Source organism: Nanorana parkeri, unplaced genomic scaffold (assembly GCF_000935625.1).
Source record: "Nanorana parkeri isolate BGI_ZX_2015 unplaced genomic scaffold, ASM93562v1 scaffold278, whole genome shotgun sequence".
Taxonomy (NCBI): domain Eukaryota; kingdom Metazoa; phylum Chordata; class Amphibia; order Anura; family Dicroglossidae; genus Nanorana; species Nanorana parkeri.
This window is the reverse complement of record NW_017306546.1, coordinates 629508-637646: the sequence shown is the minus strand read 5'-3', so window position 1 is coordinate 637646 and position 8139 is coordinate 629508. Positions and strand designations below refer to the sequence as shown.

Below are 8139 nucleotides of genomic sequence, written 5' to 3'. Positions count from 1 at the left end.
TATATATATTGGCCCTAAAAGTACAAAACTGCTCCACAATCCGTTTAACTGTACCACTCATTCATCTGAAAAATCTGACAGTTGCAGTTCCCTTTATTTTCAAGCTGAGGGTTTTTAGGCATAATTGGATGCATTTGAACATGGAACATATAAACATATACTTATACATACATATAAACATTTGAACATATAATATCCCTTGTTTAAAAACAGGCAATGCAGGCTCCTATGAAGATTATTAGGTTCATTCAATATAACAACTGCTTTGATCAGTCTTATTCAATCACATACAGTACACACATAATAATAGAACAATTTGTTCCCATACATGAATGTTAGTTGACAGAAAGCAGCTGAAATTGACTAAGAAAGAGAACCAAATGTACCGTGTGAGAATGCATGATAGGAAGCGAAAGGTTTCTGAACCACAAATTTTCCATTGTATAATAAGGTTTTGTAATGATGTAGAAGCAGATAGGCTAAAAAGCTCAAGGGCGATCTGACCATTGATTGATGGAAAACCTGGTCATTCAGTATATTCAGGTAGGCAGCTGACCTCATTTTTTGGGGGCATAACATTGCTTAACCTAGACCTATTATCCAATGGAAGGCTCTTACATATTTGCTTAGCTAAATCCTGGTGGTGACTTTTTTCTCTCCATGCAGTGTATATCCATGTGGCAAAAAGTGAATGGTATTTGTTAATTTTTAAATGTGTTATGTTGATTTAGTTGGAGATCAGATCACATTTTAGCATCTATTTTTGCAGGCATCCTTCTGCAAGACAGCCCTCCTCATTTTACAAACTGTCCCGAGGTCCTATATCTTTGGGTAGAGACATTGCTAGATTTCGAAAAGACCCTGGGCACTTCCAGGCACCTAGATTGAAATGTTGTAGCATACGGTGGCAAAAAGTGGTTGAGGCTTATTGTATCTTTATATATCTTTGTACTCTTTATATCTTCCCTCTACTGTCTCTCTAATTCTTTTTCCTTTCATTCCTTTGGCCTATTTACATTTCCTGACATGGATCCGACGTCAAAGAGCTGATATGGATATCTTGTTTACTACAAAAATTAATAGTTATAACACATTCCTAACAGTAAATCGGACCAATGTGACAACGTAACTGCTTTTAAAAATTAAACTTGTTATCTTTTGCAATATTCTAACTGATCTGAGGTATATCTATATTTGTTCTGAAAATGGGTTCAAGGGTTTCACTTAGATAAGATATTTATCTTCTGTTGTCATTTGGATATAGCGATATTGTTCTAAGGTTCTCCATGGTAACACTATAGTTGTAATATGCAAATATAAACAAAGAGAGTTGAAAATAAATTAGTTATCATTGCTTTAAAACCTTGGTTCTAAACTGGTGGGTCGTGACCGAAAAGTGGGTCGTGACCCCATGTTCAGTGGGTCGCCTTATGCCTTTGACTTTTCTAGGTGAGAGACTCCTCAGCCTCCCCCTATCTCGGCACCATCAGTTCTCGCACCGAGCACCCATTCAAAATATGATGCCCGGCCCTGTGTGTCAGCTTGAGTTGGCGGAGCTGGAAGTATGGCCAAAGAGGAGCTCCATCCACATGTACACTGCTCACAGCTTCCACATGTGCACTGTAGAGGTGCCTGGACTGGACTGATGTCACATTCTGGCTCCCGGCACCTCTACAGGGCATGCAACGGAGTTGTACAAACAATGCACATATGGATGGAGCTCCATCACAGCACAACAGCCCACACTGGACCCCAAGCTGAGGATCCACTCCAGTTCTTATAAGGTAGGGAGACTGGGTGGAACTTTGAGAATGTCTGAGTGTGTGGTATTATTTCTGTGGTTGCAAGCATGTCTGTCAGCGTTTTTGAGGGTCCGTTCACACTAGTACAGTAATTGCACAGTCCCATTTGATTAATGCACTGTACCACACAATTGCACCTACTGTGCGTTCTGGTGTGGAAGGTGTATTGTGTTTCCATTATTTTGAATGAAACCCCAAATGCTCACAGTTCGATTGCCTGCACCCGAACGTCTGGTACTGCAATGCCCTGCATTCCATTGCAGTGCGACTTGGGGCGTGACTTAATGACCAAGGACAAATCTGGGTCCTGAGGTTACACAGGTTGAGAAACCACTGGTTTAAAGCATAAGAGTGTGTGAAACACAGTGCAGCAAAGGTTGTTTGTTTAAAAGACTATTCTTTTGGTGACAGCAACAATCATTGCAAATGGCACTCAATAGAAGATCTGGGGCACTCAATAGAAGACTTGGAGTACTCAGAAGAAGACTTGAGGCACTCAGTTGAAAACCTGGGGCCCCTATTAGACAACCCCAGGCATTCAATAGAAGACCTGTGGCACTCAGTAGAGCATCTGAGGCACTCATTAAAAGACCTGGGGCACTCAGTAGAAAACCAGGGGCACTCAGTAGAAGACCTTTGGCACTATGTAGAACACCCAGGGCACTGTGTAGAGGACCCAGGGCATTTAATAGAAGACTTGGTGCACTTATTAGAAGACCCGAGGCACTCAGTAGAAGATCCAAGGCACTCAATAGAAGATCTGGGGCACTATGTGTGGGCGAAAAAAATGTTCTGCCCCGGGCGCCCATAACTCTGGTTACGCCACTGATAGGGAATGTTCCCTTAGCTTAGTGAATGTAGTGAAAACTCACTTTGCAAAGAATACCCAATCATGTGCATTAAACACCAGTATTTTTGTTTGCACATGATGATTGAAGTCAGAAGAGCTTCACCTCATTCACTAAAATAAGGGGAAATGCACAATGCAAAGTGAACAGTCTATACTCCTTCAGTAAATCAGCTCCTGTGTGTAAATTATGATAATACAGTAATAGTAATCAGCATACACAATATTATTTATTCTGTTTATGTAAATTGAAAGGAACTGTTCTTTCCCAATTACAGGACTTCTCTCTATCCATGTGTGGGTTGTTCATTTATCTGTACCATGTATCTGTAAATGGCATATGGAAGTATTCTCCCTCCTGCTCAGTAATGATCACACACACTAAAAGACCCTGGGCACTTCCAGGCACCTAGATTGAAATGTTGTAGCATTACGATGGCAAAAACTGGTTGAGGCTTATTCTTGGCCCTCTTTATACCTTCCCTCTACTCTCTCTCTCTATTTCTTTTTTTCCTTTCTTCCCTTTGGTCTATTTACCGTTCCTGACATGGATCCGAAGTCAAAGAGCTGATATGGATATCTTGTTTACTACAAAAATGAATAGGTATAACACATTCCTAACAGTAAATATGACCAATGTGACAAGTTAACTGCTTTTAAAAATTAAACTTGTTATCTTTTGCAATATTCTAACTGATCTGAGGTATATCTATATTTCTTCTGAGAATGGTTTCAAGGCTTTCACCCAGATAAGATATTTATCTTCTGTTGTCAGTTGGGTATAGGGATATTGTTCTAAAGTTCTCCAAGGTAACACTATAGCTGTAATATGCAAATATGAGCAAAGAGAGTTGAAAAGAAATTAGTTATCATTGCTTTAAAGCATAAGAGTGTGTGAAACACAGTTCAGCAAAGGTTGATGTGTTTGTTTAAAAGACTATTCTTTTGGTGACAGCAACAATCATTGCAAATGGCACTCAATAGAAGATCTGGGGCACTCAATAGAAGACTTGGAGTACTCAGTAGAAGACTTGAGGAACTCAGTTAAAAACCTGGGGCCCTTATAAGACAACCCCAGGCATTCAATAGAAGACCTGGGGCACTCATTAGAAGAAAGAGGTTACTCAGCAGAAGATCAGGGGCACTCAATAGAAGATCTGGGGCACTCACTAGAACATCTGAGGCACTCGGTAGAAGACCAGGGGCACTCAACAGAAGACCAGGGGCACTCAGTAGAAAGCCTGTGGCACGCAATAGAAGACCCAAGCAGGGCCGGCCTGTATGGGCCGCGGGGGTTCCGAGGAGAAACTGTCTGCTGAAGCCTGGTAGGGTGGGGGAGCGCTCTCATGACGGATGGCCGAGCGGTGAGGAGGAGAGAAGCCGCAGCTTTCAGGACGGCCGAACGGTGAGAAAAGCGGAGCAGCTGTCATCCTGTCAGTTTCAAGATGACAGCGGCTGTGTGCGTGGTCGAGCGGAGGATGGGTAAAAATCAATGATATTTTCCGATCCACTGTGTGTGAAGGACAAACACTGGAGTGTCTGATCACTCCAGTGTTTGTAAAAAACTGGGGACACATAGTACTATGTGTCCCCAGTTATGAATGAACAGGATGTGATTTACACTTCCTGTTTATTCATGAATTTCTGAATGGAAAGAACCACTCACTACAGAGGCTCCTCCCCATTCAGAACCTGGTGATAGCAAATGTAACGAGCCTCTTGCTCGCTCGGTTCCACTCTCCCGGCACTCCTTAGATTTCAGACTGCAGCGTCTGATATTTCGGACATCCGATAATTTGGGATTCGAACTACAGCTATGTGCCGTTCGTATCCAGTGGTGATAGCTCAGAACAAACACCAGGCGGGCTGTATGTAAGTTCAAACAGGAATCTCGTTTATTGGATGCACACACACACTTTTATAAACAACAGTTTGAAGGTGGCCCAACCGACAACCTTCCTATTGGTCAACTGCAAAGTATCCTCCAGTCCTCACCTAGGTCCTCTTGGCCATGCAAATAAGGACTCGAAACAGGGCAAATAGGGATTGGTCCATAATCTCTAGGAAGGAGGCTAGCCCTCAGGCTCCTCCAGCAGCCCCAGTGACGGTTCAGTCCGTCACATTTCTCCCCTCCCAACAGTAGACTAACCAGATACCAGACAGCCAACTGGTCTGAAGCTGTGTAAGACCCCATTCACACTGAGCGACATGGAAATCGTGTGACTTTGAGCGACGTGTCGCGCGACATCTTCCTATTGGGCTGTATGCAATCAGGAGCAATATCGCTCAAAATCGCTCTAAAAAAGGGTCATGTAGAAGCGACAAGCTACCAGCGACGAGCTACAAGCGATATTGAGCGATATTGAGTAATATTGAGCGACGAGATGTGAATAGCTACATTGAAATGTATTGGTGAAGCTACATAGAGCGATATAGCGCGGAAATATGAGCGATATCGCTGCAAAAATCGCTCCATAAATCGCTCAGTGTGAATGGGGCCTTAGTCGGACAAGACAAATTTACATGTCCGGCATCTGATTTCCTGAAAACAAACTGCCGCTGGGGGGTGTTGAGGGACCCTACACCTCCCTGCACCATGGCCTGCCGCTGGGGAGTGAGAATGGCTGCCTCCCCTCCCTGGGACAAAGACTGCCACTGGGAACAAGTATCCACTGCACCTTTTTGCAGATGCTCCACCTGCTGCTGGGGAGAAAGTTTGGCTGCCTCCTCTCCCTGGAACTCCCTCTGCCGCTGGGGAGAGAAGCCGTCTGCCTCCTCTCCCTGGAACTCCCTCTGCTGCTGGGGAGAGAGGCCGTATGTCTCCTCTCCCTGGAACTCCCTCTGCCGCTGGGGAGAGAAGCCGTCTGCCTCCTCTCCCTGGAACTCCCTCTGCCGCTGGGGAGAGAGGCCGTCTGCCTCCTCTCCCTGGAACTCCCTCTGCCGCTGGGGAGAGAGGCCGTCTGCCTCCTCTCACTGGAACTCCCTCTGCCGCTGGGGAAAGAGGCCGTGTCTCTGATTGCCGTAGTTGCGCCATTCTCCACTCATGTTGCCGCTCTAGTTCTTTCTCTTGTCGCTCATCCTGCAGCTGGATGCCTCTAATGGCATTCTGTATGGCGGTCTCTGATGGGTTGGCACCATATAATGTCACCCGCTGTCGAACCAGTTGCTGAAACAAGTATCCAACTGACCGGGGTCCAGCATCACCATCCCTCTGATCCATGTCGGCTAGCTCACTGATCAGGGTGGCCTTGTTCTTTTGTCCCAGCGGTCCCTCCTCGGCTCTCAAGCAGGTCTTTCAGCGTGTCTCTCTTGCAGGCTGCATAGCTGGTCATTCCCTGTGGTGGTTTGGAGTGTCCCAGTAATTGGAGAGCAGATCCCACCGCTGCCACCAATGTAACGAGCCCCTTGCTCGCTCGGTTCCACTCTCCCGGCACTCCTTAGATTTCAGACTGCAGCGTCTGATATTTCGGACATCCGATAATTTGGGATTCGAACTACAGCTATGTGCCGTTCGTATCCAGTGGTGATAGCTCAGAACAAACACCAGGCGGGCTGTATGTAAGTTCAAACAGGAATCTCGTTTATTGGATGCACACACACACTTTTATAAACAACAGTTTGAAGGTGGCCCAACCGACAACCTTCCTATTGGTCAACTGCAAAGTATCCTCCAGTCCTCACCTAGGTCCTCTTGGCCATGCAAATAAGGACTCGAAACAGGGCAAATAGGGATTGGTCCATAATCTCTAGGAAGGAGGCTAGCCCTCAGGCTCCTCCAGCAGCCCCAGTGACGGTTCAGTCCGTCACAGTAAATGTTTTAGTATCATCAGTTATTAAACTGTGCAAAGACTAAGAATTCATTTCAGATGAAATTAATGAAAACTAAAGACGTTTCATTCGTTTCATTATAAAAAAAATTATGCTATTTTGGAGGCAGGGCGCATGATGTCATATGACACCGCACGTGTTGGGTGCCGCCATCTTGGTGTATATCTAGGTATACGCCAAGATGGCAGCTCCTATATCGGCGTGTGACGTCTGCATGCATGGCGTCATGTGACGTCATGCTCCCCGCCTCCAAGATGGTGGCACGCATTCGCAGAACACGCCAGTGGCCAACATGGCTGCCTCACATTCTCAAACAAATTGTTATGTGTCTGAATACATTTTTTGTATATTCAGGCAAATAGTAATAAATTAATTTTAACATGTAGTCGGTTTTGTGTTCTGTTTTCTATTTTTACTTTTCTAGATGCACTTACTTGAAGAAAGGGTCGGCATGACAACCCGACACTTTATTTTTATAGACACTATTTTAGTTTGACATTTATTGTTTATCACTTGTTTGCCTCCTGTTGTTTTATTTAATAAGAATACTTATATTGTGCTACAAGTTTAACAGCTTTGAATAGAAGTTTTATTTTTATCATACTTTTTAATGTTTCTTTGGGGCTTAAAGGAGAACTATGAGATGAGTGATTTCCACTCACCTCATAGTTCTAAGCCGACCTGTGACAATGAGACTGTCACAGATCTGCTTCATCAGCTACTTCTCTCTGGCTATAGTAGCCAGATGACTGACAGGTGAATGCGGATCGGCGGCTATACAGCCGCCGATCGGTTGTATGTGAAACAGCCGGTAACAGCTGTAAAGAACGGGCAAGTTTTTTCTGCACGTGCGCACAATAATGTCTAACGTGCGCGTCTAATGTCGGCAACCCGCCCATGTGATTCTGCCGTCCGTCCGTTTTTTCACAAAGGGGCTGACGGCAAGCGGTTAAATGGTGCGGATATTGGGAAAATGGGTGTGGTTATTGAGGGTTGTGGTCATTGAGGGGAGTGGTCACTGAGGGGCACTGTAAAGCTTTCTTGCACAAGGCGCCTAAAGGCCTAAGGCTGGCCCTGGACCCAAGGCGCTCAGTAGAAGACCTGGGACACTCAAAAGCTCTGGGGCATTATGTGGAAGAACTGGGGCACTCAATGAAAGACCATGGGCACTATGTAGAAGACCCAGGGCACTCAATAAAAGACTTGATGCACTTGTTAGAAGACGCGGACACTCAGTAGAAGACTCAGGACACTTAATAGAAGATTTGGGGCACTATGTAGAGGACCCAGGGCATTTAATAGAAGACCTGGAGCACTCAGTTGCCAGGGTCTAGCAATGCCCCTCTCCACACAATTTTTCCAAAAATGTGAGAAACTATAGGATTTGTTTTACTAAAGGAGTAAAGCATGTTCACTTTGTATAGGGAACAGTGGCGTAACAACCGGGGGTGCGGGGGGGTCACTTGCCCCGGGCGCAGGACTGAGGGGGGGGGCGCCGTCACGACCCCCGCTAAACGAAGCCATGGCTCCCTCTCCCTGACACGATCAACTGGCTGTCATCGGGGGCCGCTCGCTCTTCCGAGGCCACTGCGGGCGGCCCTCTACACTGCCTGATTGGAGGGCGCGTCTGCCTGATCCAGCCAGCCAGCCCGGATCGCATAG

The 8139-nt window shown here is 45.6% G+C and overlaps 1 protein-coding gene across 1 annotated transcript in view; it reads right to left on the bottom strand.

Annotated features, from left to right (window-relative positions):
- The window catches only part of CCDC181 (coiled-coil domain containing 181), a 32307-nt gene that overhangs the window by 23484 nt on the left and 684 nt on the right, over nucleotides 1–8139 (bottom strand). The gene's annotated exons all lie outside the window — the stretch shown is intronic.